This window comes from Pseudorasbora parva, chromosome 22 (genome assembly GCF_024679245.1).
Source record: "Pseudorasbora parva isolate DD20220531a chromosome 22, ASM2467924v1, whole genome shotgun sequence".
Lineage (NCBI taxonomy): Eukaryota > Metazoa > Chordata > Actinopteri > Cypriniformes > Gobionidae > Pseudorasbora > Pseudorasbora parva.
The window spans coordinates 40,281,334-40,302,901 of NC_090193.1; the positions used below are offsets into that span (position 1 = coordinate 40,281,334).

Below are 21,568 nucleotides of genomic sequence, written 5' to 3' on the forward strand. Positions count from 1 at the left end.
TTCTCCGTGTCACCTCTGTTTGTAAATCTTAACTTTTGCATTAAAGGAGTCAATGAGAAAATCAACAGAGTCTGCAGATATGCTTGGTGTTAGAGATAAAGCCTTCATAAACAGCACACTAGTGTTCTCATTTAAGCATCTCTTTTTAACAGAGACAGATCTAGCTTCAATGGCAGGAGAGATTGATATTTCAAAGAAAATACAGAAATGATCAGACAGTGCCACATCCTTAATAACAATCAATGAAATGTTTAGACCCTTACTGATAAGTTAATATAGAGTGTGTACACGTACATGCGGAGTCAAAAGCATTTAAAACAGTTATGATTTCTTTTGCCATATTGATTTCTTCATTGTCTATGTGAATGTTAAAATCCCCAGCAATAGCAATAACAGTCAAACTCTTAGGAAAATATTCATAACAGCTCTGTAAACTCCTCAGCAAAGGTTTGAGAGTATTTCGGAGGCCTGTAAATAGAGATATGTGAGGGGAAGTGAAAAAGGTGAGGACTCAGGTGCAGAGATAAATGAGGATTTATTTAATAAAATTAAACTTAAAACAAAAACCCATGATGGGGAAAAACACAATCAGAATTAACAAATACAAACTCAAAACCATACCAACTGAACCACAGGGAAACTGGAGACGTAGACACGACAACGATCCGACCAATACTGACAAACACAAGGAGCTCATAAAGAGAAGAAATCAAGAGGGAATCAGGAAACACAGGTGGGGCAAATAAAACACTAATCGGGTAACAAGGGGGAGGGATCAGACAATGACAGAGCACATGCCCAAAATAACAAAAACCCACAAGTGCACACAACACAGGACAGGCATGTGACATAAGCAGGATGCATGATGCACCTTTTAACACAATACCCAGATATTCGAAAGATAAGAAGTGAGGTGGATGAGCGAGACACATGGGAGGAGTGAGCGAGACCGGGGCGTGATTGCAAATGAGCGTCACCTGCGAGCCACACCGGTGTCGAGTCCTCTCATGATGGAGATCAGAGATAAGGACGAGCAACACCACTGAAGGACGAGAGGACCAGGCCTGGAGTTTATGTTATGTTTATGGTTTATTATGTGTGTGCGGGCAGTCGTCCGTGAGGGGCTGCCCGCGTTACTTTCAGTTTGTTTATTTATGTAATCGAAAAGTTGTTGAATGTTCGCCACTTCCCGCCTCCTTCCTTCCCATTTACATACTGTGTTACACAAGTAATCACCAAATTACACTTGCTTACGTTGATAGACATCTTTAAAGAGCAGCGACACCTCCACCTCTCCTAACCGCTCTGCAGACACTCATAAAAGTAAAGTTAGGAGGGCTGTTTCATTGAGGACTTATGCCCTGAAGCTGTCTTCTAGTCACGGTTCATTTAGAAGCAAAAAATTCTAGGTTATTTGTAGTTAAGTCGTTGACTAGAAATGATTTATTCCTAAGTGAACGGATGTTTAAAAGTGCAAAATTAACAGTTTTAATTTGCCCACTACAGTAATCCTAGTTTGACATGTAGCCGGCAGCAGATTAGATGGGTTTGCCATACTGTAGAGTGATAGTTTAGTTCCAGCATACACTGGTTCCTTCATTTTCTCGGAGAAGCTCAGAAGTGGGGATGCTGGAGCGTTAAAATCAGAGGCTAAAATCAGGGTAGGAAAAATGGTTTTATTTCAAAATAATTTTTGATGTAAAAATCACATTATAAAACAATAAAACAGTGCAGTTGATGACCCCTCTAATATAAACTTAACCTTTAAAAATCCCTGTATAAGTTTCTTAAAACGCCTAGAAAAAAGCATAGCCAAAGTAAATTGCTGCTGTTCTTGAAGCATTTGGAGTATATGCATGGTTTGGGTCTCTTTTGACACTCTCAGGTTTGTTCCTGGACAGTCCGAATCACTGTAAGTGATACTGGTATTGAGGAGTAGAAATTTGAACACACTGAAAAAATAACTTACATCTCAGGAGAACAGGAAGCGATCTGTCAAGAAGTTGCAAAGAAACACAAAAAGTGCCCTGAATACCAAGATTTGTACACCGCTCAGAGTAGCAAAAACCAGAAAAGGGAAGAAGAAAGGAGAAATAGAGGAGGAAAGAGGTGGTTTTTTTTATGTAAGATTAAGTGCTCATGGAAGAGATGAGTTTTTACCTGTCTTTTGAATGAAGCAAGTGATTCTGTCGTGTGTACTTCACTTAAGTATTATTTTTTCTGTAAACTTCTGACTTTAACTTCACTCCATCTGAAAGACAAATATCGTCCTTTTTACTCCACTACATTTCTATCAAGGTCCTCGAAGTGGAAAGTCGTTTCTGTCGCAGCTTTGAAAGTCAGTGGATGATTTTTTTCTTCTTTAAAAGGTGTTTGGGTTTTTGCAGAAAGCCTTTCAGGAATCACTCTTGTAGAGTCTCGTGAAGTTCAATGATTTCACAGCATTTATTAAACACTGATTTATAGTTTAGAGCAAAATGGAAGAAGACGGATGTCCAAATGCTCATTTAGTGGAGGATTCACATAAACAAAGTTGATTCTGTCTTCAGTGAAGGTGAACAGTGTGAGAATATCAGATGTGTATCAGTGTATTGGATCCGTGCATTCGGCCTTAAAGTGACAGCAGCTTTATAAAGAGCTTTGTAACTTTTCTACAAGTATTTAAATGAGTTTAAGTTAGTCGTCTGCTAGTGTGTCAGATGGAGCGTCACTGACTGGCTTAAACCATGATGGCATAATGTGCATTTATACAACAATAATAAAATACGTTGACATAAAAAAGAAAATGTACTTTTAATACTTAAGTACTTTTAAAAACAAATACTTTTAAAGTAAAAATTTGTTTTTACAACTTTCACTTGTAATGGAGTAATATTGACCAGTAGTACTGTTACTTTTACTCAAGTAATTAAGTTTTGCATTTAGTCCCCCTCTGGTCATAATGCTATGATGAAAGGTTACACTTAGAGCAAGTTCTTCATTTGACTCCCTCCTCCTCTGGCTCTGGGAAGGACCCTGAGAATACGGCTCTCAGTCTTCCTCTGATTCACTGTCTTCATCTGATTCACTGTCAGAGGATAGTCTGTGATATAAAAAAACGAAATAAATACATTTACAAAACATTTGCATGCACGCACACACACACACACACACACACACACACACACACACACACACACACACACACACACACACACACACACACACACACACACACACACACACACACACACACACACACACAGTGTTAAAACGAACGTGCAAAAACTAAAACTCCCTTTACATAAATAAAGGTAAAACAATGATGACAGACGATTTTAAAGTTGGAGGAGAACATGAGATGGAGTTTTTCGGTCCTTCCACCTACATCATGTGCCCTTTCCGACGTGATGATGTCATATGCCGTGAAGAAAAAAACGTTTACTTACAATTAATTCAAGGAGGCACATTTTGTTCAGTAAACCACAGTTTACTGTTCTTTAATTTGCACGTTGTCAGTAAATCATGGGCAGACCTTTCCACTCTCTTTGGGTTTTTTTTGGGGAATTGCGCTCTCGCTAATTTGCTGTGTTTAATCTGGCCCTTAGTGTGAGTTGTGGCTTGTTGTGTGTGGGTCAGATCTGGTCATGTGGCCCAGTTGTGGCTGACTTCTGGCAGCCGGACTCAGGTTAAGTCTTGCCTTCATTCTATACTGTATGTGGGCCGAAGAATGTGGAAGATGTGAGCCGCAACTGGGCCAGATGTCATTTGCTCTCTTTAGAATAGGACGTGATTTGTTTTATTGATATAGATGTGTATTAACTGAATGCTGACAGTTAATGAGGACGTATTATAGCCTTTTGTTTGCCTTTCCGTTGCTAATAATGACCCAGAAAAAAAAAGTTTTTTGAATTTTGTATTTTTTCATGTCATTAGATTGTTTAGAGCATAAGAAACAAATGAACAGATTATTTTTTTGGAAAATTATATTGTATTCATATTTTATGATATGTCCTCTATAGTTGACACCAGGACTCAGTTGTTAAAAAAATTTAATGAAATGAAATTGCATGTATAGGCAAAAACAATGGGATTCATTTTTAATTCACGAATACATTTTTAAGTTTCAGGATTTTTTTAAAACAAACTTTTTTTAAAGATGATTCTGAGCTATGTTATAAAAGATATAACTGAATGCTTAGATATACCATCTTACTTTATGCAACATGTGGGTAAAATGGCCATAGTTGGATTTTCCCATTCAGTACAATGTATCGGTATATTGCATCTAATTTGCATATTATTGTGTTCTTGGTGCAACATGTAATGAAAAAAAGAAGTGTAATAAGGGGAGTAATAATTGGCAACATTTTCATAATAATATGTAATATTTCATAGGAATATTGATATGTAATTTATTTCCCTATTTACTTGTTGTGTCTCCAAAATGCCTTATAAACATGATTTATGTCCCGGTGTCCTCTACAGTGGACATTTATGAAATCAATGCCCTGTTTTGTAACAAAAAATCATATTTAGATTAGAAACCCCATAGCATTTTCTTGAGATGTTGATTTATAACAAACAATTAGAAAATTAATCAGATTTAAATTATAATTACAAAATATTATCATATTTCCATAAGAGTGCTAAACATTATTGTCAGCCATTTTTAAAGACCAAGAAGTTGTTGTTGTCCTGGTGACACCTCCAAACATTTGGTATCTGTGTAAAGCCCTGAATGTGCTCTATAAAGGACATCCTGACTCAAAACTGTGACGTGTGTGATGTCACAGAAACTCACTAAAATATAATGTCCACTACAGTGGACAAAAGTCCATTACTGGGTCCCAGGAGGATATAAAAGCAAACACTATACCTTTTCAGAAACCAACTTTCTTTGTTTAGCAATAATGTGTTAGATATGAGTGTTTAAAGTCGGCGTAAAACGGAAGTGCGTAGGTTTTTTTTTAGTTACATTTTTTTTTAGCTAGTAGGCTTATAATAATTGATTTTCCCATGATTCCTGGACACACTGGGTGAGTATAATAACAGTTTATTTCCCATATCTTCTGATGATTTTATAATAGGCTAATAAATATATGCAACAACATGCAGTCGATAATATGACTGTAATGTTGTATATGTTGTGAGACACTGAACTGGCGCGGTCATGTGACAAAAGAACGAGACTCGGTCCCAAAGAACAACTTGAAAGAGAAGACTTGAGAGAACAATTTTTTTTCTGTTTCCTGACGCATGTATTACATATGAGGCTGTCACGGCCCAGATCAGACATGATGACAAAACTAACGGCTCTACCTAGAAGTCATTAGAGGTGTAGCCTAGCTACTAATCTTTCTAGGGAACAGAAGTGATTAAATGTGAAGTGACTAAAGAAAAACGATTTGGATCAGGAGGTGAGGCAAGCACGACGGACAGATGATCAACAGTAACTGACCAATGAGATCATCAGGGCGGGCTTTAGACGATGACGGACAGATGATCAACAGAAACTGACCAATGAGATCATCAGGGCGGGCTTTAGCCCATGACGGACAGATGATCAACAGAAACTGACCAATGAGATCATCAGGGCGGGCTTTAGCCGATGACGGACAGATGATCAACAGAAACTGACCAATGAGATCATCAGGGCGGGCTTTAGCCGATGACGGACAGATGATCAACAGAAACTGACCAATGAGATCATCAGGGCGGGCTTTAGCCGATGACGGACAGATGATCAACAGAAACTGACCAATGAGATCATCAGGGCGGACTTTAGCCGATGACGGACAGATGATCGACAGAAACTGACCAATGAGATCATCAGGGCGGGCTTTAGACGATGATGGACAGATGATCAACAGAAACTGACCAATGAGATCATCAGGGCGGGCTTTAGCCGATGATGGACAGATGATCAACAGTAACTGACCAATGAGATCATCAGGGCGGGCTTTAGCCGATGATGGACAGATGATCAACAGTAACTGACCAATGAGATCATCAGGGCGGGCTTTAGCCGATGACGGACAGATGATCAACAGAAACTGACCAATGAGATCATCAGGGCGGGCTTTAGCCGATGACAGACAGATGATCAACAGAAACTGACCAATGAGATCATCAGGGCGGGCTTTAGACGATGACGGACAGATGATCAACAGTAACTGACCAATGAGATCATCAGGGCGGGCTTTAGCCGATGATGGACAGATGATCAACAGAAACTGACCAATGAGATCATCAAAATGGGCTTTAGACGATGACGGACAGATGATCAACAGAAACTGACCAATGAGATCATCAGGGCGGGCTTTAGCCGATGATGGACAGATGATCAACAGTAACTGACCAATGAGATCATCAGGGCGGGCTTTAGCCGATGATGGACAGATGATCAACAGAAACTGACCAATGAGATCATCAGGGCGGGCTTTAGCCGATGATGGACAGATGATCAACAGAAACTGACCAATGAGATCATCAGGGCGGGCTTTAGACGATGATGGACAGATGATCAACAGAAACTGACCAATGAGATCATCAGGGCGGGCTTTAGCCGATGATGGACAGATGATCAACAGAAACTGACCAATGAGATCATCAGGGCGGGCTTTAGCCGATGATGGACAGATGATCAACAGTAACTGACCAATGAGATCATCAGGGCGGGCTTTAGCCGATGATGGACAGATGATCAACAGAAACTGACAAATGAGATCATCAGGGCGGGCTTTAGCCGATGATGGACTGATGATCAACAGAAATAGACCAATGAGATCATCAGGGCAGGCTTTAGCCGATGACGGACAGATGATCAACAGAAACTGACCAATGAGATCATCAGAGTGGGCTTTAGCCGATGATGGACAGATGATCAACAGTAACTGACCAATGAGATCATCAGGGCGGGCTTTAGCCAATGATGGACAGATGATCAACAGTAACTGACCAATGAGATCATCAGGGCGGGCTTTAGCTGATGACGGAGAGATGATCAACAGAAACTGACCAATGAGATCATCAGAGTGGGCTTTAGCCGATGATGGACAGATGATCAACAGTAACTGACCAATGAGATCATCAGGGCGGGCTTTAGCCAATGATGGACAGATGATCAACAGAAACTGACCAATGAGATCATCAGGGCGGGCTTTAGCCGATGATGGACAGATGATCGACAGTAACTGACCAATGAGATCATCAGGGCAGGCTTTAGCCGATGACGGACAGATGATCGACAGAAACTGACCAATGAGCTCATCAGGGCGGGCTTTAGCCGATGATGGACAGATGATCAACAGAAACTGACCAATGAGATCATCAGGGCGGGCTTTAGCCGATGACGGACAGATGATCAACAGTAACTGACCAATGAGATCATCAGGGCGGGCTTTAGCCAATGATGGACAGATGATCGACAGAAACTGACCAATGAGCTCATCAGGGCGGGCTTTAGCCGATGATGGACAGATGATCAACAGTAACTGACCAATGAGATCATCAGGGCGGGCTTTAGCCAATGATGGACAGATGATCAACAGAAACTGACCAATGAGATCATCAGGGCGGGCTTTAGCTGATGACGGACAGATGATCAACAGTAACTGACCAATGAGATCATCAGGGCGGGCTTTAGCCGATGATGGACAGATGATCGACAGAAACTGACCAATGAGATCATCAGGGCGGGCTTTAGCCGATGATGGACAGATGATCAACAGTAACTGACCAATGAGATCATCAGGGCGGGCTTTAGCCGATGACGGACAGATGATCGACAGAAACTGACCAATGAGATCATCAGGGCGGGCTTTAGCCGATGACGGACAGATGATCGACAGAAACTGACCAATGAGATCATCAGGGCGGGCTTTAGCCGATGACGGACAGATGATCAACAGAAACTGGCCAATGAGATCATCAGGGCGGGCTTTAGCCAATGACGGACAGATGATCGACAGAAACTGACCAATGAGCTCATCAGGGCGGGCTTTAGCCGATGACGGACAGATGATCGACAGAAACTGACCAATGAGATCATCAGGGCAGGCTTAAGCCGATGACGGACAGATGATCAACAGAAACTGGCCAATGAGATCATCAGGGCGGGCTTTAGCCGATGATGGACAGATGATCGACAGAAACTGACCAATGAGCTCATCAGGGCGGGCTTTAGCCGATGATGGACAGATGATCAACAGAAACTGACCAATGAGATCATCAGGGCGGGCTTTAGCCGATGATGGACAGATGATCAACAGTAACGTAATCATCTCGTCATCAAAGGGGCTTGGGTTATATTTGTTCTAATCCTAAACGGAGAGCTTGTTCGTATCTGCATCACCTTCACTATTTCTCTCAGAAATGATGATCATGTTGGGTAAGTACTCTGTGTATCATTCAATTATTATTATTTTTTTTTTACAACACCAGCAAAGATTGTTTATTCCATGCGCGTGCAGACACGGTTGCCAAATTTTTACAACATAATCCGCCAACAAAAAAATGGCGTATGGGGGTAAAATGTGTGTTATTTTGGCAAGGTTGCTGCTAAAATTCGCACTCATGGGTCTATATATCACATAATAGTCGCTTCAACCAGCGGACATAGAAAACAACTCGCGGAAAAAAACGCGGACTTGGAAACACAGTGCAGTTGAGCTCTGCTGACATTTGACAACTAACGTTATGCTTCGCTCCGCTGCTCTGATTGGTTGTCGGTCTGTCCAATCAAGGTCTTTCCAGGGTTGGGTTGAAACACGCCCCATAATCACAGCCCAATGAGCATCAGACTCACATTCTGACTAGCGCTGAGGATGACCACGGCAGGCTACTAAATGTGTTGAAAAATTTAACATTTAAATTAGATTCTGCTTAAATGAACAAAATAACTTGAAAAAAGATTCGTTCATTTTGCTGAACAAGATTCAAAAATCCGATATTTCAGATCACCAAAACTAACAGACCCCTACCCCCAAAAGGCAACATTTTACCCAGGCAACGACTATGGCAGAATCTGTGTGTAACAGATTGAATATTATTGTTGAATGAAAAAGTCACCCCTTCTATCACAAAAACACAAACCGTTCTTATGAACAACTCTATAGAACACGAGCACGACAGTCCAGCTAACGACATATTACAATTATATAACCGGACAAGGGTTATATAGATCATGAAAAGAGTAAGCAAACATATATTAGGAGTATAGTATCTTACTTGTTGGAGACATTGTGTGAGCTAATCTTGAAGCACACAGTGAGGAGATTTAGATGCTCCATACGGTGTGGAAATGAACGGTTCTTTATCATCGCTGAAGTGAGACACAAGACGATCGCTAATGGACAAACAAGCGAACATGACACGCGAGCATATTCAAGCAAAAGCAGCATATTTTAGTTCTCGGCAAATGTCGTCTGTTTTGAATAATGGTGTGCACTGAGCGCTCTTCTCACCATCATTAGTAGACACGCCCCTTACTTGCTGATTGGCTACAAGTTTGTTATTGGACTCGGCCCGAGTACATTTTGTAAAACGCTTTTGAAATAACTTACCCCACCTTTAAGTAAATTTCAGATATGAAATTAAGTAAACTCTTAACTAAGTTAAATAAAATTAACAAAGAAAATAAGTAACTGTAACTTAAAAGCTTGAGAAATTTCTTCTTCTAGTTGAAGTTTTCAATACATTTTACTCAAAAATATAACACTGAATTAAATAACACTTGTGTTTGCTTGACATAGAAATATCAAAGTTAATAACACACTAGATATTGTACCTACACAACAGAAGAAACGCGGCACCTGAACACAAGACTCAATACTTGGTACACAATACACACTCTATAACACTCAATAGACCAGTTTTGAGTATGAATGTGTCATTTTGAGTAGAAAATGAGTTAGCAAGAATAAAACCGGACAACAAAAGCAATGATGAAACATTAAATACAGCTGGAGAACAGAGAATTATTCAAACTCCAGTGCATGATGGGAACACCAGTTTGTTTTACTGGAAAATAGTGGTTTTACTTCATTTTATAATGTTGATATTTACGCTTTAAATTTTTACAAGTAATAATAAAGAATTTACTTTTTTTGAACTTCTTGCCTGAACTTTTTCATGTAAAAATTACATTTGTTCTTTCTGTTGTATTTACTTCACCAAAAAAATCATTTTCATCAGTGCAGTTTGTAAGTCGACTGTGTGTGTGTGTGTGTGTTTGTGTGTGTGTGTGTGTGTGTACAAATCAAAAGAAGTATAGTTTCGGCTCAAAGACGGAGTGAAGCAGAAAGCTGAATACTTCTGTAAATTTGCAAATTTTAAACAAACCTCTTTCACTCTGTCAATATGGGGTTATTGTTTGTAAAATTGACAATAATGAAAATAATGATTTGAATCCATTTTGGAATAAGGCTGTAATGTAACAGAATGTGTGAGAAGTGAAGCGCTGAGACTTCCCGGATGCTCTAGAGCAGGGGGTTGTTATTAATGTTTTAAAATTTCACATTTAAAGAAATTTAGTATTTGACCATGTCTAAAATGTATTCAAATTTAAAACCTACAGGCACTTCGTGGGTAATGGCATTACAAATGAAAATTATTATTTTTCCGGCCACAAAATGACTCTAATTTGCCTCTTTGCATTGGAATTCTCCATTTTAACCTTGATTACTACACTAATTCCTTTTTAAGAATGACTTCAGTGCCGTTCTTTGTTCTTTTCTCAGAGAAAAGCTTAACTCCAAGTCTTCCAGAGTCGCGGTCAAAGCTGATTCGAAAGACCACCGTTCGCCAGTTTCTGCCAGTTTCCGCCCACCAACTCTATACACGATGTGATTGGCCCGACCAGAGTTTGGTTTTTAAAGCTCAGAAATGTATTGAGAGTTGCTAGACGACACTCGTGGCAGATTTGATTTGCTGCCGCTAGGGTGCGTCTAGATTTCTAGGCTAACAGTTACTTATTTTCTTTGTTAATTTTATTACTTATTTATAACTTATTTAAGCAGAGTTTACTTAATTCCATGTGAAATTTACTTTAAAAATATGTGTGCAAAAACTTGCCAAAGAATCATTAAATCTTACTTATTGTTTTTTTCAGGGCATGTAAATACTGCCAAAAAAATTAAATGCGCATGTGCAATCTACAAATTACATGCGGTTACAAAAATCTGGCGATGCCCAAACTATGGAAAGCCAAAAGATTCAAAAACACATGATTTTTTAAATGTCAACAGCACATAAAATATGAGTTTTTAATGTGTATTTCATGCGCAAAAAACCTGTATTTAATGTGTGAAATATTTGTTGTTGTCATGTTAAAATTCATGTAGTTTTTGAACCTTTTGGTTTTTCATAGCATTCAGTCTGCGCGCACTCTTGTGAAGATAAAATTAACATTACACGCACTTACGCTAACCCTCACGAGTTCCACTCCACTTTTAGACACACACTTGTGAACTTCCCTAAGCACTTCCCCTCGGGGGAATTTCTGCCGCCATTTTCTCCCCTCCCACATAAATATTCCTGTTTTATTGTCTAATTGTGGTATTTCTTTTCTTTCACAGAATGAGCCAGGACCCGAGTCGTTGCAGTATGTCAAACTTATTGTTTTAATAAAAACATATTCATTTTAGTTGTGACATGACTTAACCAGACAATGGCTAATGAACCTACAGTATGTTAGTATGTTATTCATCACCTTGTTAAGTTTTAGTTTTGTTATGTAAAGTCCATCAAATAATTATATTGTCTAAAAAAATGTCCTCTTGTCATTTTTAGAGATTCGCAGCAACAAAAAACATTTGAGATCTCACACTGGGCCGTATGTCAGAGCCGCAGCTCAGAGTAGAGGTCATGTGTCAGCACCTGTACTTAATAACAGCACAATAACAGGCGATGTCCACATCACACATACTGCAGCTGGTAAGGAATATATATATATACACACACATCCATACACACACACACACACACACACACAGTTCTGGTCAAAAGTTATTCATGGGAATAACCTTGGAATCAGTGAAGTCTTCATGCCAGAATACTCCAACCACATTTTTCTCTTAAAACAGTACTTATGAAACTAGGGATACCAGTGAAAATGCACTGTGATCTTCATCATTCTCCATGTGTATTTTTTCCCATCAGATCCTGTTGTTGCAAAACAAAAGACCTGTTCGAGACCTGAAACTCCACTGCAGATGTTGAAACGACACAGTCCTGAGGTTCCTGGTGCTTCTGTTCAACCTGACGCATTTAAGCTGAGAGGTGACATTGAACCAAACTCCTTTCAGGACAAACAAACTGTAGTTGATGACTTCATTAGCAACAGCCAAAACAAAGCTGAGTCTAGTTGGTTTCAAAATACACCACAACATAAGACACCACCAGTGGCTGCAAACTTTGATAAAGCTCAATTTTTTGTTAGAAATTGGTCTAGTCTTATTAAAAGTGTTAATGATGTGAATGCCGTTGCAGACAAACTGCTTCAGAAGCAAGTCATTCATGAGGAAACATATTCTAAAATCACACTTCCAACTTTAACCAATGAAGACCGCATGAGAGAGATCTGCAGCACTGTACGTAAAGGCAGTAATGCTGTGAAGGAAATTTTTATCTCTATTCTTCTGGAAGAAAATCCTAACCTTTTAAACCAACTGCCTTAATCAGATTCTTTAAAAAAATAACAATTCTAGATGACCGTCCATCTAGTATTTTACATGATTTGTGAATGTCATGAAAATTACAGGAGGAAATCACTCTACTACAGGTTTTAGAGAAAAGTATTTTAGTCAAATCCAAATGTCCATTGATGGAATTAAAAGAAAATTCAAATGGTCTGATTTTTTTTAGTTAATCACCTAGACTGCTGCAATATATATATATATATATTAGGGATTCCACAATACTCAATATAATATTGAACCGTTTGGTACGGCATTCACGGTTCAATACGCACTGGAGAACTGCGGTTTTGCATTTAATTAATAAATTATATTTCTCTTTGTTTGAAATATTTATCTCAGTTTATTTCGGCTCTGTATGAGTGTGCCTGTGTATCTACGCGCTGATATGAGCAAATATCCAATCATATGCACTTAAGTTTGATGGTGTTTAGCCGTGTTTTAAAGCCGGTTGAACATTTAATTCACGGTTTCCATGCGCTGAGCGCGCGCGCCTGTCAGACACCTGATTACTGGACTACATAGTCTTACTGCGCTAATACTGTCAAACACAACATATATAAACACAGTCGGTTATGTCTAAAGTGAAAGTAAAATTGCGTGTCTGTATGAGATGCGAGCAGGTCTTAAGAGTAGATATTGAGATTTCTTACAGCTCTTACAGGTTGTTGGCCTTGTCTGTTTCGTTGCTTCTATTGCTCTCCCCTTTTTTTGTAAGTCGCTTTGGATAAAAGCGTCTGCTAAATGATTAAATGTAAATGTAAATGTCTTACCAGCGCAGACTAGTGTGTGTGAACGCTTGTCCTTAAAGCGACAGTTCACCTCTAAAATTATAGAGGTATTAGAGGTATTAAAATAGACAAAGAAAAAAAATCACTCACTGCTCTTGAATGAAGTAATAATACAGTAGCTTTCAATAAATGTATATTGAAGACTGTAGTTTTAATTTTAGCCTACATTCATGCAATTTCACACTTAAATGATACTGTACATCTCTGAGCTGCCACTGTAAATCTTTATATAGGTTAGAAAATGGTCCCTGCTTTTTCTATTACGAGATCTTCAGGAGCTCAAACAAGGCCTGGATATCTGACCAAGAGATGACAATATTTAGATTTGTTTTTCTTTGTTTATCACATTCCTATATCATGAGCTATATGATGCAATCTGTCTCTCATTGGTTCAAATCATGTTACATCCTTTGTATTCAATGTATATAACCTATGCTTTTTCTACTAATAAAAGAGACGTTATACTCGCCCTCAGCGCTGGGTCTTTATTCATTCAACTGCCGCTTCAGAAACCTTGGATGAGATACGAGTAAGGCAAGTTTATTTGTACAGCACATTTCATAACCAATAGCAATTCAAAGTGCTTTAAATAGAAATTAATTAAAATAGTGGTAACATATGCATGAGAGATAAGAATAAGAAGCAAAAACCTAACAGGTTTGTTAGTTAGGTTTGTTCATTCATATGAAGTGGAAGTGCATTTTTTATCAGCGGTAGAAGCAGCGTGACTGCTCATCGATTCTTTTGGCCTGTGAGTCCATGATGAGACTGAAGAAGTCTTCATCTGGGAGAGAGGAAGGGCACACCATTGATCATCCAAATAGGACCCCTGAGAGAGAGAGACAGAAAGAGATGAGACAAATGAATTAACTGAAGTTACTGAACCAATGGACTTCCTTTCCTACAGCTGCAGCTTTTTCCACATTAATTTTTCTACGAGACGCCCATCTCTGAATAATATGAACACATCGTCTCACCTGACTCTTGAGCATGTCAAGGCGTCTGCATTTCCGGCAAAAAAGCTCCACTCATGAACCGCTCACACTCACTAGTAAAATGATGTTCCCTCAAATCCCGCTCCAACATGATATTTCTCTGTACTGTAGGCTACTATACTTGTTGTAGCCATTAATTTTTTTTTTTTTTTTAGGTTCTTTTTATGTCATCTATGTTGATTATGAAAAGTGAACAGCATGAGATAGGACACATCATAAGATGCGCAAAATGTCTGGAGACATGGAGTCAGGGGTCAGATGTGATTTTGACCACTTCATTGAGAAAGTTTTGTAGAAAGCCTTTCTTTAAAGGGATCCCATGGTGTTGAGACTTGTATGGCTTAATATAACATAAATGATGTCTCTTACTGAATTATGTAGTAGAAAACCCATGAAAGATCTACGTTATTTTAAAAATCGATTTTATATTTGGACCATGGGCGGCGCCATTTTGTTTGCGTTCTAGGTTGATGACGTAGAGTGGTTGAACTCCTCAATCAGCTGGCATTACCCGTAGCTATTTTTACCACAACGCAACTCGAAAATTGTTTCAGAGTTAAACAAAACCAATGAATTCCTTTGTAATTATACTTAAAACACACTCAAACATACATGTGCACACAAACTCACCTACACAAGTCACAAACAGATCGGCGGGCGAGCACACGACAGGCTCTGTCTCAATCGAGATGTTGGGCTGCTCAGTCTCCACGACAGGGGCTGAATCTGAAATCGACCCTATACCCTTAAATAGGGCATTATTTGAAGGGACGGACATTTGTAGTGTTGTCCGACACCATAGTGGACATGTTCGAGTGCAGTCATTCAGTCTCACGTTCCACCGCAATAACGAGTGTAAAGCCGATGTACAAACAGCTGTCCGACTTCACGCACTCAAACATACATGTCCACACAAACTCTCTCTCTCACACAGACTCACACACACCCCAACAGATCGGCGCGAACACAGCAACACACACACACACACCAACAGATCGGCGCGAACACACACACAGCCCAACAGATCGGCGCGAACACACACACACACACGCACGCACTGCGCGCGCATACATAACCCTCAATCTATTCCCTGTGTATATCCTGTTCAACACATCCTGTTCCCCAGATAGACTGTTGATAGTAGATTAACTATAATGCCTAATGTGACCAGCAGAGGGAAATATCTAGGTAGGACGATGGGATAAAGTAACGTGAGGAAGAGAGGCAGGATGTTTTGGTGATGATGCATGCGATTGAGACAGAGCAGTCAGGTGTGTGTGTGCGCGCCCGCCGATCTGTTTGTGACTTGTGTAGGTGAGTTTGTGTGCACATGTATGTTTGAGTGTGTTTTAAGTACAATTACAAAGCAATTCATTTGTTTTGTTTAACTCTGAAACAATTTTCGAGTTGCGTTGTGGTAAAAATAGCTACGGGTAATGCCAGCTGATTGAGGAGTTCAACCACTCTACGTCATCAACCTAGAACGCAAACAAAATGGCGCCGCCCATGGTCCAAATATAAAATCGATTTTTTAAATAACGTAGATCTTTCATGGGTTTTCTACCACATAATTCAGTAAGAGACATCATTTATGTTATATTAAGCCATACAAGTCTCAACACCATGGGATCCCTTTAAAGTCAATTTTGCATGTACATTTACATTTAATCATTTAGCAGACGCTTTTATCCAAAGCGACTTACAAAAAAGGGGAGAGTAATAGAAGCAACGAAACAAACAAGGCCAACAACCTGTAAGAGCTGTAAGAAGTCTCAATTAATTAGCACAGAACACAACAATTTTTTTTTTTTTTTTTAAGACATCTACAACAAAAACTCACGTACGCAAAATGCCGAACACTGGATTTTGATAGCTATGATAATTTGTTTTGTATAAATTGTATCTTAATCTTAATTTTTTAATTAGTGTTTCGTCAACCAATTGCCTGGTTTTAATAAATAATAAGCAAATATATATTCTGCATTGCATTGCAGAACTAGAGCGTATCTCATTAGTGAACCAAAACTACTAGCCTCTGACACTAATTTATTAATAAACAATAAAAATGTCTTCTTGCAATTTTGACGTTTTTTGTGGCAAGCTTTAAGCGCGCGCTTTAATGTGGAATAGGCTAATATATTACGCAAACGCTCATGGTTTAGAATTCTCTCCAGTATATATATTTATGTAATTAAATTAATAAAAGTGCTTAGTCGACTAATGGCTTAAATTAACAGCTACTAGTCCAGTAGAATTTATTTCACATATTTTTGAGCCAGCATGTCCCAAAGGGCTTTCTGGGTTGAGCGAGCAGAGCTGAATAGTTCAGTATTATTAAATTGCAGACAAAGATTTTGGATATCTAGGTTGGTTTGTATGTTTGGTGTGGTATGGGGCCCAACCTAATATTCTTTCATAGGGCCCAAAATTGCTAGCCTGATCTTACAAGACTCTCGTACATTTCATTTGTACAGAGAGTCTGGCCGCTCTCCATTAACAAGCATTTACTTCCTTGAAGGCGGGAACTCTGTTGAAGTTTAACACTATTGGATCTGCCATAACCAATCGCAAACGTTTGGTTATGATGTATGTCATGCGCCGGTCATCTTTGTTTCTCGCATGGAAGTCCGTAAAAATAAATATAGACTCCACCTCAGTGAAAAACCCTAAAACTAGTGCACTCATTATGTTCTAAATTTTGAATAGGTCAAGCCCGTTTGCAAAACAGCCTGAATTGAATGAGTTTGAAGTGCTCTCTCACTGAATCATCAAAAGAGATTTCTCAGTAAAATAAAATACAGTATTTAGAGGGCCAGCACTGTTTTTCAGTATTTCTGCTGTGAACATGCGCTAAATGGATGTCTGATAATTTTGTTGCTTTTTCTAGTTTTTAGGTTAAAAAACATTTAAAACGTCTAGAGATGGAATAGGCTTTACTCGTTCTGCGGTGCCATTGCTCTCACTGATGCTCCGAAAGGTGAGTAATAGTTAGGCTACGCATATTTAATTTTAATAGTGCTAAATAAAAAACCTTGTGCGTACTGTCAGATGAAATGCAGGCGTCCGTGCATTCACCGCTCATGCAATAAATGCATTTCCTTAAATGAGTGTGCATTTGTAGCATATTTACTTAAACTTCTAAGGATATATTTATGAGTTGACCCATTTCAGAGGCGGCCAAGATCAGAATTTGAATGGACTGTGATTAAGCTCTATGAGCCTGACGTGTGATGCCGCGCTGACTGAGAAATAGGCTATTGCAAGTTACTGCATAATATATTTTTAACAAGCAGAATAATAAAGCATCGCGATACACATTTTTAGCTATGTTTTTTAACTTAAGTATTTTGAAGACAAAAACATGAACTTTAACTATTGGCTTTACATCAAGTCAGCTGTCACTTTATTTTGGCGTCCCTGGGGAGGCATGCGGCACTGTGCGGTTGCACACTTGGCACAGCCCTTGCGACGGTACTGGCTGACGTAAATTTCTTGCCAGCATTTAAAGAAATACGTCTAGAAATGCATCCAAATTACAGCGAAGCGCAACCATAAGGTGCTCTGCAGTGGTCAAAAAGGATATAAACAGTGAATTTTGAGGTTATATATTCTTAACAACTCAGTGGATTCGGACAACAATTAAATTACCACCCGACCATGGTGTTAGTCAAAAGCAGTAGGTAATTCGGCCGGATGTTTTTGCGGGTGGTGGTAGACAGACGGCATTAAAATCACTGATTAGCCCCTGTAAATGATGAAAATACCTTCCGACCCCATGAGAAACAATTACCGTCCAAATAGGACTTTAGCAACTCCTTCACCACTATGCGAGCTGAAAAAAACAAACTTTTTCTGAACTCTGAGGGGAGGAGCGCCACAACATCATGGCCACCAACAAAACTCAGCAAAGATTGTTCTTGCTTAAACTTCTGGATATTCGGCAGCGGCACCACAATGGGATGAATGGTTTCGCTCCCATCTTTCTCTGCCACCATTACTGAACTACAACTTAAACTAGTGTACAACGTCATCGTTCTCAGACACTCCCTCTGTTCACAGATTGGACCGGTAAAAATTTGATCGGAGAAAACCAAAGAACATATCCGAATACCAGACAGAGTACTAAACAAAAATGAAAATTGAGCGGAAATACATAGGACGACGGAGCCAGGTTACAAAATTGCTAGTGGCACCCCTGAATGTGGCTACTGTTGAAGCTCATCTGATCTGTTCAGGAAGCTAGTTCAGCTGCACTGGAATAATAGCTAAACACACTCTTCTTGCTTTAAGTGAACTCTTGGTATTTCTAACTGAGTGATCTGTTGGGTTTATTGGTAACGCTTTAGATTACGGCCCGGAAAGTACTGTATAATTAAAGTGAATTTACAGCATAACTTTCTGTAATTATAGTGTAACTATAAAGTAAGTATATGGGAACAATATGTAATATTGGGGGAATAAAGAGGTAACTATCAGGAAAATTTATAAATTATTTATACTGTAAGTATTTTTTAAATAAGGGGTAATTATACTGTAAGTATTTTTTAAATAAGGGGTAATTATACTGTAAGTATTTTTAATTAATGGGTAATTATACTGTAAGTATTTTTAATTAATGGGTAATTATGCTGTAAGTATTTTTAATTAATGGGTAATTATACTGTAAGTATTTTTAATTAATGGGTAATTATACTGTAAGTATTTTTAATTAAGGGGTAATTATACTGTAAGTATTTTTAATTAATGGGTAATTATACTGTAAGTATTTTTTTAATTAAGGGGTAATTATACTGTATTCTTTAATTAAGGGGTAATTATACTGTAAGTATTTTTTAATTAATGGGTAATTATACTGTAAGTATTTTTTTAATTAAGGGGTAATTATACTGTAAGTATTTTTTTAATTAAGGGGTAATTATACTGTATTCTTTAATTAAGGGGTAATTATACTGTATTTTTTAATTAATGGGTAATTATACTGTAAGTATTTTTTTAATTAAGGGGTAATTATACTGTATTCTTTAATTAAGGGGTAATTATACTGTAAGTATTTTTTAATTAATGGGTAATTATACTGTAAGTATTTTTTAATTAAGGGGTAATTATACTGTAAGTATTTTTAATTAAGGGGTAATTATCCGTGTAGTTATGGGGTAAGTATGGATGTGCGGGCTGTAAATTAAAGTGCCTCTTGTTCTCCTCTTGTTTCGTGTAGTTATGGGGTAAGTATGGATGTGCGGGCTGTAAATTAAAGTGGCTCTTGTTCTCCTCTTGTTTCGTGTAATTACAGGGTAAGTACAATAAAAACACATACTAAATCTGAAATCCCTCAGAAACCTTTATTTAAAAAATGAAATATAAAAAAAAAAAAAAAAAAAAAAAAAAAAAAAAAAAAAACAGATTTAGAGCACATTAATTTCTCTTGCTTGGCTTCATCCTCCTCTTGTTCCTCTTCTTTTTCTTCCTTGCCACAGATGAATCTTAAAGCCGCCTTTCCACTGCACACGACATTCGGACACGACTGTCGGAGTTTGCCCCCTAGTGGCAGTCGCACGGAAATGTTATTATGATCGTACACGGCAACATGGGGGATATCTTGCGGTCTCATTTGTATACTTCTCTAGAATCATATCGAAACCTTCTCATATACAGTAGACAAAAACATGATGACACACTGCGTCTTTTAAGTGTTTTTATTTATTTATTCTCTGATCTGTTCATTCTTCCAACAGCCATAGGACCGGACCAGCCGCCTTAAACTAGTAAACTAGATCACATAAGTTAAATTACTAAGGTGAACTGTGATTCACTCTCACAGACACACACACACACACACACACACACACACACACGAGCGGCGCAGCGATCGTTACACAAGAGCCAGACAGCAGCCGCTGACCTATCTAATATCAGCACTAAATAACACCGTTTACTCTTATTCACACACTGAATATAATGATGGTGTGTGTGTGTGTGTTTCAATTACCGGCTGACCCCGACCCATTCGGCAGATTTATTTAGAAAAATATATAATTTAATATTCATCTATTATGCATTTTTAAAAAGGTTGTAAAACAAAATAAAACCTGATAAACAAAAAGAATAATAATTCTCAACTTGCGCACACACTGATTTGATTGGACAACTTTGGAATACATCACATCCGGTCGGCGTGTCGCATACGGTGTAGTCGCTCAAGTTCAAATATTTGAACGCATCCGAAGCTCAAATCGGATCCGTAAATTCCGCATTCGCATATGGTCGGCACCCCACGCAATCCCTGTACGACTCTCCATTGGAAATAAATGACTTCCGGTCCGACGGCGGTCGTTTGTCGTGTGCAGTGGAAAGGCGGCTTAAGGATCCCACATGTCTAGCTAGTATTCTGTAACTGTTACACTGAAAATACGGTGCGTGCAGAAATATCCTCACCGTTTACTCGTCTTTTACCCTCATGTAATCTGAGATGTATACGACTTTATTTCCTCAGATGAACACAGATAAATAAATAATCTCTGCTAATTAAAACTCATTTGGGTTTCTAGGAGTTAAGGCATCAAACAGCAATAACTAGAGTAATCCATACGATCCCAATGGATGGATCAATGTCTTCTGAAGTTAAACGATGAGTGTTTGTAAGAAAAATAACAATAAATCGCATCCGACCAGCAGTTATCTGCGTGTGCATGCGAAGGTTGATTTTACGCTTGACGTAACTTGAAGGGTCAAGCGTGACGTGCGCGCGCCATAAAACTGCTCATGTGGATGTCTGATGATGTCGTTTTTTTTTTTAATGCTCACAAGTTCAACAGTATACAAACAATAACATAATATATGATGATAGCAATTAGAAACAAACCAGAATAAAATACAAGAAATGTCCGTTCTCACGTGTGTTTCAGATGAAACGTGAATGAGAACGTCATGAAAGCTTGCCTGTTACCAGCGCGTGCATGAGACGCTTCAAGCTTTCATGACGTTCTCGTGCACGTTTCATCTGAAACACACGCGAGAACGAACATATCTTGTATTTTTTCTTGTTTGTTTGTAATTGCTATTTTATTATTATGTTATATATTATGTTATTGTTTGTATACTGTTGTGA

General features: G+C 38.6%; 1 protein-coding gene across 1 annotated transcript in view; it reads right to left on the reverse strand.

Annotated features, from left to right (window-relative positions):
• LOC137058782 (NACHT, LRR and PYD domains-containing protein 1 homolog) overlaps window positions 1-21,568 on the reverse strand; it is a 99,261-nt gene that overhangs the window by 32,004 nt on the left and 45,689 nt on the right. The gene's annotated exons all lie outside the window — the stretch shown is intronic.